This window comes from Schistocerca serialis, chromosome 10 (genome assembly GCF_023864345.2).
Source record: "Schistocerca serialis cubense isolate TAMUIC-IGC-003099 chromosome 10, iqSchSeri2.2, whole genome shotgun sequence".
NCBI lineage: Eukaryota > Metazoa > Arthropoda > Insecta > Orthoptera > Acrididae > Schistocerca > Schistocerca serialis.
The window spans coordinates 62,954,364-62,955,112 of record NC_064647.1 but is presented as its reverse complement, the minus strand read 5'-3'; positions in this window follow the sequence as shown (position 1 = coordinate 62,955,112).

The window sequence follows — 749 nt, the reverse complement described above, 5'->3', positions numbered from 1 at the left end:
CATCATACGTTTCAACTTACATAGAATCAAAACATCAAATGAAATAGACGAACAAAAAACTTACTTTTTCCCCCGATTTGCTGCTTTTCTAGAAACGTGATGATGGGTTGAATACTATAGAAAACCGATATTCGCCTAATTCTCATATTTTAAATCTCTGTTAAAAATGACGTTATAATTGAGGATCCTACCACTATTTGGGCATTACGAATAGTCATTACAAAGAGTGAAGAATGGTATTGGAGGGAGGATACAGGCAGAAGATCAGCTACTACCGTTTTCAGTGTGAAAGATGAATGAACTGTTGTTTTTTAAAAATTACTTCTTTTCTCTTTTATTGTTTCATAGTAATGATAGACAATTAATAAGATTTTGTGTAAAATTTGTAGCATTCTTATTCTTTAATTATTTCGAACGCAAACTCGTTTTTGGTCTAATATATGTCATTACCTTTTAATAGTCGTTTCAAAATAATTGATTTTGTATTGGCAACGCCGAAAAATAATCTTTCAGAAATATAAATGAACGATTTACAAAGCAAAAAAATATTGTCTTTACTAGGAACAATTAAACGGCAATAATTAAAATTTCAGTAATGAATTGATTTATTCTCCAATATTTATGGTCCAATTTGTTCATAAATATTAGCAGTGCAGTATGTTGACATGTGACTTGACTCCTTACATCTTTCAAAGGCGATATCAGTCTTTCGAAAGCTACAGAAGTACCTACAATACTGATTTTTTTAA